The sequence below is a fragment of the Salmo salar genome, chromosome 21 (assembly GCF_965601325.2).
Source record: "Salmo salar chromosome 21, fSalSal1, whole genome shotgun sequence".
Lineage (NCBI taxonomy): Eukaryota > Metazoa > Chordata > Actinopteri > Salmoniformes > Salmonidae > Salmo > Salmo salar.
This window is the reverse complement of record NC_138311.1, coordinates 10,159,409-10,171,647: the sequence shown is the minus strand read 5'-3', so window position 1 is coordinate 10,171,647 and position 12,239 is coordinate 10,159,409. Positions and strand designations below refer to the sequence as shown.

General features: G+C 41.2%; 1 non-coding gene across 1 annotated transcript; it reads right to left on the bottom strand.

Moving 5' to 3' along the window:
• Positions 1 to 2,533: 2,533 nt before the first annotated feature.
• trnav-uac (transfer RNA valine (anticodon UAC)) lies at positions 2,534 to 2,603 on the bottom strand. Its single transcript has one exon. It is a non-coding gene; the product is annotated as a tRNA-Val (tRNA).
• Positions 2,604 to 12,239: the final 9,636 nt, after the last annotated feature.

The window sequence follows — 12,239 nt, the reverse complement described above, 5'->3', positions numbered from 1 at the left end:
AGTGTCACGTTAGAGCAGAGATCCTTAGTAAATGATAGAGATGGAAAACAAGTTCAAGAAATGGTCAGACAGGCCACTTCCTGTAAAGGAATCTCTCAGGTTTTGACCTGCCATTTGAGTTCTGTTATACTCACAGACACCATTCAAACAGTTTTAGAAACTTTAGGGTGTTTTCTATCCATATGTAATAAGTATATGCATATTCTAGTTACTGGGTAGGAGTGGTAACCAGATTAAATCGGGTATGTTTTTTATCCAGCCGTGTCAATACTGCCCCCTAGCCCTAACAGGTTAGCTTTAGCAGTGCGGAGAGCCTCCGTGACACAGAGAAGAGCAGTCTCAGTTGAATGCCCAGTCTTGAAACCTGACTGATTAGGATCAAGAAGGTCATTCTGAGAGAGATAGCAGGAGAGCTGGCCAAGGACGGCACGTTCAAGAGTTTTGGAGAGAAAAGAAAGAAGGGATACTGGTCTGTAGTTGTTGACATCGGAGGGATCGAGTGTCGGTTTTTTCAGAAGGGGTGCAACTCTCGCTCTCTTGAAGACGGAAGGGACGTAGCCAGCGGTCAAGGATGAGTTGATGAGCGAGGTGAGGAAGGGGAGAAGGTCTCCGGAAATGGTCTGGAGAAGAGAGGAGGGGATAGGGTCAAGTGGGCAGGTTGTTGGGCGGCCGGCCGTCACAAGACGCGAGATTTCATCTGGAGAGAGAGGGGAGAAAGAGGTCAAAGCACAGGGTAGGGCAGTGTGAGCAGGACCAGCGGTGTCGTTTGACTTAGCAAACGAGGATCGGATATCGTCAACCTTCTTTTCAAAATGGTTGACGAAGTCATCCGCAGAGAGGGAGGAGGGGAGGAGGGGGAGGAGGATTCAGGAGGGAGGAGAAGGTAGCAAAGAGCTTCCTAGGGTTAGAGGCAGATGCTTGGAATTTAGAGTGGTAGAAACTGGCTTTAGCAGCAGAGACAGAAGAGGAGAATGTAGAGAGGAGGGAGTGACAGGATGCCAGGTCCGCAGGGAGGCGAGTTTTCCTCCATTTCCGCTCGGCTGCCCGGAGCCCTGTTCTGTGAGCTCGTAGTGAGTCGTCGAGCCACGGAGCAGGAGGGGAGGACCGAGCCGGCCTGGAGGATAGGGGACATAGAGAATCAAAGGATGCAGAAAGGGAGGAGAGGAGGGTTGAGGAGGCAGAATCAGGAGATAGGTTGGAGAAGGTTTGAGCAGAAGGAAGAGATGATAGGATGGAAGAGGAGAGAGTAGCGGGAGAGAGAGAGCGAAGGTTGGGACGGCGCAATACCATCCGAGTAGGGGCAGAGTGAGAAGTGTTGGATGAGAGCAAGAGGGAAAAGGATACAAGGTAGTGGTCGGAGATTTGGAGGGGAGTTGCAATGAGATTAGTGGAAGAACAGCATCTAGTAAAGATGAGGTCAAGCGTATTGCCTGCCTTGTGAGTAGGGGGGAAGGTGAGAGGGTGAGGTCAAAAGAGGAGAGGAGTGGAAAGAAGGAGGCAGAGAGGAATGAGTCAAAGGTAGACGTGGGGAGGTTAAAGTCACCCAGAACTGTGAGAGGTGAGCCATCCTCAGGAAAGCATCTTATCAAGGCGTCAAGCTCATTGATGAACTCTCCAAGGGAACCTGGAGGGCGATAAATGATAAGGATGTTAAGCTTGAAAGGGCTGGTAACTGTGACAGCATGGAATTCAAATGAGGAGATAGACAGATGGGTCAGGGGAGAAAGATAGAATGTCCACTTGGGAGAGATGAGAATTCCAGTGCCACCACCCCGCTGGCTCGATGCTCTAGGGGTATGCGAGAACACGTGGGCAGACGAAGAGAGAGCAGTAGGAGTAGCAGTGTTATCTGTGGTAATCCATGTTTCCGTTAGCGCCAGGAAGTCTAGGGACTGGAGGGTAGCATAGGCTGAGATGAACTCAACCTTGTTGGCTGCAGACCGGCAGAACTCCACGTGGGTCGTCCGCGCTGGGACCACCAGGTTAGAGTGGCAGCGGCCACACGGTGTGAAGCGTTTGTATGGCCTGTGCAGAGGGGAGAGAACAGGGATAGACAGACACATAGTTGACAAGCTACAGAAGTGTTGTTTCTTGTATTATTGTCTCTTGTGTCTTTAGAGAACTGTTTCACTTTGATATCCTTTTTCTTCTGTCCTGATTTTCTCTTTCTTTTCTTCTGTTAACTAGATATTCTTTGTTGTTCTTCGTTAGCTAGCTAGCTTCTTCCAAAAGAGTCCCTAGCAACTGCTTAGCAACTGGTAAACAATTCAGCTAGCTAAGATAACTACAATTTTATGAAAAATTGTTATTTTTCAAAAGCCTATCTTCTTTGTTTGTTGCTTGTTTTTTCTCCTATTCAGTCTTGCAGTTTTCTTTTGCTTTTTTCCGATGTACTTCACTCTAAAAACCATGTAAATTTCAATATTTGTAGGAGCTCATTTTTCAGCTGCTGCTGCTCAAATTTAGCAGACGCTCTTATCCAGAGCGACTTACAGTAGTGAATGCATACATTTCATAATTTTTTTCCCTGTACTGGTCCCCCGTGGGAATCGAACCCACAACCCTGGCGTTGTAAACACCATGCTCTACCAACTGAGCCACACGTTTTACTCATAATACGTTATGAGTAAAACCTTTCCCTTGCCAAGGGAATCATAAGTTATGCCTGAAATATGCAAAAAGTAGGATTAGCTTGCTCGAGATGCTAAGCTAACAAAAGGGAAAACAGCCATTTGTTGTTTTGTGCCACATTGTAAGTCCTCCGCCTTGCTGAACGGAAGTTCCGCCCTGGGTACTTCTGTTTGATTTCAGCGTGTGCCAGCAGGGACCTCTGAAGGAGTCACCAGTACTTTCCTTCAAGAAGAATTAGTTAGGTGACATTAAGTCGTTACTCATGATATCCAGACGGATATTGATGTCTTATTCAATTGAACTAATAAGTGAAATTGCCAGATTTACATTCTCAAGTGGATCTTTTAAATAATATCCAAATTGATGAGTTTTCTAAATGAGACATTGTAATCTTTTTTCCACATTAACCTAGATGAATAAACCTCAGGTTAATTAGTTTAAATCCCAAATAACCTATACAGGTTTGATTTATCATTAAAATTGATCAATCAGCAAAATTTGGGTTTTTGCAAAACCCATTCAGTAATCCAATACTGACAGAAGTCCCGCCCCAGCGGGAATCCCATGTGGCTTCGGCCCAAGGAAGAAGTGTACCATAATGGGGAGTGTTCCCAACATTTGATCGACTGTTTACACTTATGAAATCCAATCGATGGAGATTGTATGAATTATCGTCTCATTCAATTTAATAAGTTAAATTGTTGAACATACCTTAGTGTTCTTCCAATCAAATGAGACACTTTTAAAACTTCTCATATTAAACTCTGTGCGGCCTCCGTCCCGTATGCGGGACGGACATCCAGCGAAAAATCCTAGCGCCATTAGCATAACAAAATGTAATATTTTTTTTCCAAATTTTTGTTCAAATTATATCGTTTTATAGATACACCTCTCCTGAATCGAACCACGTTGTCCGATTTCAAAAAGGCTTTACAGCAAAAGCAAAACATTAGATTATGTTAGAGGAGTATATCGTAAAAGTAGCCACATAGCCATTTTCTGACCAACCACATGCATCACAAATAACCAAAAACTAGCTAAATGCAGCACTAACCTTTGACAATCTTCATCAGATGACACACCTAGGACATCATGTTACACAATACATGCATTCTTTTGTTCGATAAAGTTCATATTTATATATAAAAACAGCATTTTACATCGGTGCGTAACGTTGACTAACTATTTTCCCTCAAATGCATCCGATGAAACAGAGCTACAATTTACTAAATTACTATTCGAAAACATTTTTAAAATGTAATATTGTCATTCTAAGATTTATAGATGAATATCTCTTGAAAGCACCTGTAATGCCAGATGTAAAATTAACTTTACTGGGTAATCATACTTTGCGATGAAAGGGGATGCGATACTCTGAAAAATAGGCTAACATTACAGGTCAGCGCCATCTTGGAACAATCGCATATCACATCTAGTCTTGTATACTATTGTCAATAATCCCTTACCTTTGGTTGTCTTCATCAGAAAGCACTTCCAGGAATCCCAGGTCCACAACAAATGTATTTTCGTTCGAAAAAATTACTCCTTTATGTTCCAAGAGCTTGTTCTTGTTAGCGCGTCTGAAGGCTGATCCAAATGCTCCGTCGGCCGCGGGACAGCCATTTCGAGAAAATGCATATTTTTTTCCATTTAGGTTCGTTCAAACATGTCAAACGTTGTATAACCTCTCTGGGCTAGGCGGGACGAATTCGTCCCACCTACGTAACAGCCAGTTGAAGCGTGTGGCGCGATTTTCAAAACCTTAAAAATCCTATTACTTCAATTTCTCAAACATATGACTATTTTACAGCTATTTAAAGACAAGACTCTCGTTAATCTAACCACACTGTCTGATTTCAAAAAGGCTTTACAACGAAAGCAAAACATTAGATTATGTCAGCAGAGTACCAAGCCAGAAATAATCAGACACCCATTTTTCAAGCCAGCATATAATGTCACAAAAACCCAGAAGACAGCTAAATGCAGCACTAACCTTTGATGATCTTCATCAGATGACAACCCTAGGACATTATGTTATACAATACATGCATGTTTTGTTCAATCAAGTTCATATTTATATCAAAAACCAGCTTTTTACATTAGCATGTGACGTTCAGAACTAGCATACCCCCCGCAAACTTCCGGGGAATTCGCTAACATTTCACTAAATTACTCACGATAAACGTTCACAAAAAACATAACAATTATTTTAAGAATTATAGATACAGACCTCCTCTGCACTCGATATGTCCGATTTTAAAATAGCTTTTTGGTGAAAGCACATTTTGCAATATTCTAAGTACATAGCCCAGGCATCACGGGCTAGCTATTTAGACACCTGGCAAGTTTAGCACTCACCATAATCATATTTACTATTATAAAAGTTTGATTACCTTTTGTTGTCTTCGTCAGAATGCACTCCCAGGACTGCTACTTCAATAACAAATGTTGGTTTGGTCCAAAATAATCCATCGTTATATCCGAATAGCGGCGTTTTGTTCGTGCGTCCCAGACACTATCTGAAATGGTAAATCAGGGTCGTGCGCATGGCGCAATTCGTGACAAAAAAAATCTAAATATTCCATTACCGTACTTCGAAGCATGTCAACCGCTGTTTAAAATCCATTTTTATGCCATTTTTTTCGTAAAAAAGCGATATAATTCCGACCGGGAATGTCCATTTAGCTAAACAGAGGAAAGTAAACAAAGCTTTCGGTCGACGCGGGCATGAGCCTGAGTCTCACAGTACTGTAACCAGCCACTACCCAAACGCGCTACTTTGTTTCAGCCAGAGCCTGCAAAGCCACGATTCAGCTTTTTACCGCCTTCTGAGACCCTTTGGCAGCCGTAGGAAGTGTCACGGGACAGCTAAGATCCTCACTCTTCAATAAACAGAGACAAGAAGAACGACACCTTGTCAGACAGGCCACTTCCTGCCTGAAACCTTGTCAGGTTTTTGCCTGTCAAATGAGTTCTGTTATACTCACAGACACCATTCAAACAGTTTTAGAAACTTTAGGGTGTTTTCTATCCATATGTAATAAGTATATGCATATTCTAGTTACTGGGTAGGAGTGGTAACCAGATTAAATCGGGTACGTTTTTTATCCGGCGGTGTAAATACTGCCCCCTAGCCCTAACAGGTTAACATAAATCTTCAGGGCGTTTTTCAACAAGAGAGCCAATAAGATTCGAGGGGGACGATTGCATTGTGTTTCAAAACGTTTCGAAAGGGGAGGGTAACCAGGGGCGCCGGCGTCATAATGGTGATGGCCCTCTCCGTGTGACCACGTTCCACAGCGTCTCATTCATTCAGTTTTAACAGTAGGAGACTCAAACCACTTTGTAAAGACTGGGGACATCTAGTGGAAGCAATAGGAAGTGCTCAATGAACCATAGCTCACGGTGTGATTAATAGACAACGTGATGAAGTTGAGTTCGCAATTCAGAATTCCACTTCCTGTTTCGATCTGTCTCGGGGTTTTGACTGCCATATGAGTTCTGTTATACTCACAGACACCATTCAAACAGTTTTAGAAACTTTAGGGTGTTTTCTATCCACAAGTATTAATTATATGCATATCCTTGCTTCTGAATTTGAGTAGTAGGCCTTTTAAAATGGTCACGAATTTTTTTCAAAATGAGCTGTGGCGCCCCCTATCCTAGGCGACCGTCAAGAGGTTAAACTCAGGGCAGTCTTTAACTATGTGTCCAGGTTGTATACACAGTCGACAAACCCTGACCTGCTTATCATGTATTACTCTGAAGTATTCTGTTCCCTCCAGTGTTTCAATTTTTGTAGAATACGGCAATGATTTTACTTTTTCTGTGAATATTACCTTACAAAATCTCATCCCGTCTACCACCTCCATTCCAGGCCAAACTCTCCTCTTTATTTCCGAGATGGCAGTTACTCCCCAGCTACTCAGCTTGTCCACTATAACTTTGTCTTCAATGTACACTGGAAGAGTCATGAATGATACTACCAGCTCATTTACATTCATATCTCTCGCCATGATCCTTGTATTATTTATCCTTAATCCATCCATTAGATGTTCTTTACCTTTTCCGTTTCTCATCGGAATTTCATACTTTTTATCACCTTTCATTCGGCATCCCACCACTTCACCACACTTCTCCTTAATTGCTCGTAGTAGTTCCATTGTCATCACCTTCTCCCACCAACTCAATTGCCACCGTGTATTCTTTGCCATATTTCATTCCTCCTTTGTCTTCATTTTCTTTTCGTTGCGCATTTTCGTTGTCCTTGTCCATTCCGTTTGTCGTTGCCATGTTGTCCGTCATAGTAAATAAAAAATGAAACCAAAAAACTCTCCCCCAAGCAGCAAAACTGCAAGGGGGGAAAAACTAACCAAACGTAAACTTATTCAAACTCAAAAACAAAAATTATATTTCGAAACCAAAAAATATAACCAAAAATAGCTCTTGAGCAAACACTCTCAAGCAAACACTCACTCACAGCTCAAACACTCGCAACAGTCGTCAGTTTCCAATCAAGAATAGCGCCCCCAGGCTGGTATGGCTTAAGCAATAGACTATCTCTTGGTACAACATATAAAGTCAAAGCAGACATTGCATTTTCACCAATTACATAGGCAGCTTGAACTTTGTGTCACTGAAAAAGTAGAAGAAATTACAAAAACTGTAGCCATCACTTTTTAGAACAGGTAGTTGGATAAAATACAAATAAACCTTGCTTACATTTCAAAGCGAGGGCACATATTTCAGCCTTGTGGCAAAATACGGACAGAGGGTTATAATTCCACCATGGAAAACACACGGCCATCAGACACCAGTCCAGTTCCACTCACCAACTTTATTTACTTTCATCATTTGAACAGGGCAAGGGAGCACAAAGCACACACAAGCTGCATTCAGTAACAATATTCTTATTTGTGTTGGTGAAAGGGTAGATAGATTTTATATAAAAATAAGGGGAGCAAATTGAAAATGGAAAATTATAGGCCAATTAGTTTATTAAACTCAGATTATAAGATTTTAGCTAAGATATTGGCAAATAGGATGAAGATGGTTTAAAATGATATTATAGCACCTACACAAAATTATAGTGTGCCTGGAAGAGATATAGCTAATACCATTACTACACTTAGAGATGTGATAAATAAAATGAATAGCGATAAGATAGGGGGAATTGTTTTAAGTATAGATTTTAATAAAGCTTTTGACAGGGTGGAACATGATTTTATGTTTAGGGTACTGGAAAAATATGGGTTTGGAAATAGAATAATAGGATAGATAAAATTATTATATAGGAAGGCAAAAAGTAGGGTAAAATGTAATGGGGTTTTAACAGATTATTTTATTCTTGAGAGATCAGTGAGACAGGGGTGCCCTTTATCAGCGTTATTGATTGTTTTATCGGTAGAAGCCTTAGCGGCATACCTTTAAAAAATATAATTTTATAAATTGTGCAGAGACTCCGCAAGGAGGTTTTAGTTTAATTCATCAATACGCAGACGATACCACAATAACAGTTATAGATGAGGGAAGTGTTAAAAGGGTGATGGAGTGTTTTAAAGTATATGAGCAAGCCTCAGGAGCAAAAGGGAATATGGAGAAGTCAGTAATAATGTATGTTGGGAAGATTAATGAGGGGACTTTTCCTTTTAAGGTGGTAAATGATTATTTTAAGGTGTTAGGTGTGTTTTTAGGGGTGAAGGAACAGGAAGCTAGGGATCTGACATGGAGTGGAGTTATAAACAAAGTTAGGAAGGTGGTAAATATGTGGAGGGGGAGGGCTTTGAAATTAAAAGGGAAAGTAATTGTTGTAAATTCCTTGCTGATGTCAATTTTTATTCATGTCATGAATGTTTTAGATGTACCAGAATGGGTTTTATCTGAAATGAATAAGATTTTAGTTGATTTTTTTAGGGGATGGGAAAGGAGCGAAAATTTCTTTTAAAACTTTGATTGCAGGTTATGAGGAGCGGGGTTTGAAGTTGGTGGATTTAAATGTGAGGAAAAAAGCAATTAGAGTTAAAATGGTACGGAAATATTTATATGGTGAATTAGATTATGGATGGAAAATATTTTTTAAGGAGTATTTGCAGGAGGTTGGGAGGATGGGGGACAATGGTTTATTGATGTGTATGAAAAAGGAAATGTTAGGTAATATACCATTGTTTTATAGAGAAGTTTTTGAGGCTTGGGGGGAGTTTTTACCAAATATTTATTATGAGTGTACCATTTTAGAAAATATTTTAAATCAGCCAATTATTTTAAATCCAAAGATACAATATAAAAATAAGATGTTGTTTTGTAAATATTTTATGAGGGCTGGGATGAGACAGATTGGGGACATTTTATATGAGGTCATTCCGGGGTTTCTTCCTGTACAAGCAATTTATGACAATGTTTGTGAAGTGGATGATGAAATAAGCAAAACTACAGTAGAAAATATGTATAAGAGAATTTTAGGGTGTATTCCTGAGGAATGGGTGCTTTTAATAAATACAGAGGTGGTTGAGAGAGCTAGGGGTTTACCGGTTTTATATTATGAAAGTAATGGGGAGAAACATGTTTTAACAGGTTTAAAAGTTAAAATGGTTTATAGAAAATGTGTTTTAAAAGAGACAAAAGCTCCTGCTTCAGTAAAAGTGTGGTCTAGGGTGTTTGCAAATATAGATGTGAAATCAATATGGAAGAATGTCAATGTAAAATATAATTCTATAGAATGTGAAGACAATGATTTTAAATTGAAACGTAATCGGATTTTTACGAACGTGGTTTTACATCAAATAAATAGAGATATTAAAAGAGAATGTGATATTTGTGGTACGGCGGTGGAAAATGTTATGCACTTTTTTGTTGAATGCAGTAGATTAGAAGAGTTTCATAAGTTTTTAAAGGGGATTTTAGTTAAACATTGGGGAGAAGAGATTGTTAATGGGGTTGAGTGGAGGAGGTTGTTTCTTTTTGGTTTAAATGGGAAAAGTAAAGTTTTTAATTTTAATTTGATGAATTTTGTTCTTAGTCATGCCAGATACGCTACAAGACTAAGAAGGAATTTGGGACATTATGAAGGGAAAATTGTGAGTGTGGAGGTTTTATTTAGAAGTATTTTAGAGAAAGATTTAGAAGTAATATATAAATATGGTGGATGCAATTTTGAAAAATTGTTTGTGTCGGGGAGCACTTTTATTGAAATTGAGTCGATGGAAAACTTGTTTTTAATTATTAATTGGTTTTAGTGGATGATTGTGTTTTTTAATTGGTTTTATTTTCTTTTCTTTTTTTGATTTTGTAAAAGGATGAATTGTTCATCCTTTTTTATTATTGATTGAATATTGTAAATATTATGTGTTCTTTCATAATAAAATATATATTTTTTAAAAGGTACGCCCAATCTCGTCTGATCTCGGAAGCAAAGCAGGGTCGGGCCTCGTTAGTACCTGGATGGGAGACCGCCTGGGAATACCAGGTGCTGTAAGCTTTTTGTCCACGAGTGTGTGCTCTTGCATTATTTCATCAGCAACACTGCCTTGTAGTAAGCATTTAATGATGAATTGACTAATGATGAATTGACTAAATGCAGCTTCTATGGGCTAGTCTCTCCTGCCCTTTTAATTGTTGTCAGTTAGCATCTGCCTTGTATTTATAAGACAAATAAGAATATTGTTGCTGAACAAAGGACTTGCGAGATGTATAGTGTAGAGCGGTCTCTCGGGCAGCAACATCATCAATGGCAAGTGAGAACCCAAACATCGGCTACCTCGGTTGCTTCTAGATTGTCCATTCTAAGCGTATGGCATATAGTGAACGCACACTTTGAATCCCTACTGACAAGAGCGGAAGAGTCTACCTTCAAGAGCAGGGCTGAGATCAACATACAGTGTCAAGTGAAGGAGCTGCGAGACCTAATGGGAACGTGTAGCAGCCGCCTGAAGACTATACAGTCATAGATATCGGAACTACAGAAACAGGACACTGGTGCCCAGAACAACTGCCAGATGCGTCAAAGGTCGTCCTCAGACCTGACAGGAGAATGGCATTTTCTGTACATGGAAGACAATTGTGTCTTCGGCTACATGCAGTTGGTTCCAGAAACGGTCTCGGTCACCAGCGACCCCGGTCACGGAAAAGGATCTACCTTTGTGAAGCGGGCCGAATTCACTATCCCAGCTGCAGTGATGAGAGAGGCGAATGAGACCCTGTGGCATGAGGATGCCAGTCAAGCTGACCGCAGTTGTGAGTACACACTGTGTCCCTGTTGTCAGATAACTTTCAAGTCTTCTGAATTCTGGAAGCATGCCTTGTTTGAGATAGCAGAGAGAGGTAACAGAGTGCCAGCCTGGCAATCCTTGGATAGATCAGATACCCCTAGGTGGATAGTGGACCGAGGTGCTGGTTGGAGCAACCCTATTTACAGACCCAGAGGTTTACATAGTACTTGCGAGATTGGACAGTGTTTCGCTGAGCTAAACCTGAACCACTTCCTCTCCGATTCAGATTTCTCTCGAGCGCTCGACAGCACATTTGACTTTCTGGCTTTACAGTTGAGAACCTGAAACATGTTATCCTACTCGTATCATCCTAGCGCTATGCTCTTCCCCGCACCTGCTCCTCCTCAACCTCACATGCCTCAGCCTCAGCAGCAGCAGCAGCAGACCGTTCACGATTCCGATGGTAGATTTCTGGAAACCATACGAGAAGACTTGGTGACCCTAGACTACCTGATTGGAGTTGTGTTGCTAGACAAAGAGTATGCTTTTGTGCAATACAGGCCCACAGAGAAACACTAACAGTGCGCAGGGCTAAGGATCGACCCTGTTCAGCAAATCAACATGTTCATTCAGGTGCTGCGAGACAGGTCCATACCGATAGAGACATTGCTATCTACGCTCATTCCGTCAGCTAAAAAGTCTTTCTGGATACGTGTGTCACTAGCAGACCTGACCGAGCTCAGCTTGGAACCTCTCTGGATGATAAAGGGGAAAGTTCAGCTGTGCCCGAAACAGCAGTGGGTCACGATTACAATTGACGACCAGTCGCTCCAGCCCTGCGTCCTTAACCCTCAGACCAAGCTGCTCTTGTCACACCTCAACAGAAATGGAACGGAGCAATTACTAAGATTGGCCAATGAAGGTCTAACAGGTCAGCATCAGGATGAGAGCACGGATGAAGAGTATGATGACCACATCTCTCATAGTGAGCAACACGAAACGTGGCAAGTGCAAGGAGGACAGGGCTCCAGTTAGACTAAAGCGCAAAGTGTGTAAAGTCAAAGAGGCCCCCGTGACTGGCACCGTGATGTTACATAAGAGACGCAAAGTCCTTGTGGGTGGTTATAAAGTGAGCCTAGGCTCTGAACCCGATGTGCGAGACGAGACAAAAGACAAAGAACTATGCAGTACAACACATGTAGGACACACAACCTTTAATCGTGGCATGCAAACCAGAATGAAATCAAGACAACATCAACAGGTGAAAAGAGGAATGAACACTATGTACAATAGAACAATGAGATCTCGTTTCCTCTACAAAAATCCAAACCCAGTCACCCTGAACCAGGGCTCCCGATATCAATCGCCTCAATGTCCTTCGTCTGTCCCTGAAGCGCCGCACAC